We start from the raw sequence: 274 nt of genomic DNA, 5'->3' as shown, positions 1-274 counted from the left end.
CAGCCAGACCCCACCATGTGTTCTGACTCTCACTGTCTGGGTACATGGGTTGTACACCACAGCTACTGCCTTCCTTCGCAAAGACAGAAGCTGTTCAGCCTCACGTGGGGGTCCTCCTGTGTCTGGATGGTTAATTCCCTTAGGGGGTCACAGCACAGCTGACAGCCACTCCTCACCATCTTTCTCCTGCAGCACCCTTGCTGAGGATGAATCTTTGATGGAGAAATTATCACTTAGAGAGCTGTCTGCATCATTTAAAGGTGACAATTTGGTG

Source organism: Galeopterus variegatus, unplaced genomic scaffold (genome assembly GCF_000696425.1).
Source record: "Galeopterus variegatus unplaced genomic scaffold, G_variegatus-3.0.2 Scaffold4224, whole genome shotgun sequence".
NCBI lineage: Eukaryota > Metazoa > Chordata > Mammalia > Dermoptera > Cynocephalidae > Galeopterus > Galeopterus variegatus.
Note: the sequence above shows the minus strand (reverse complement) of the source record.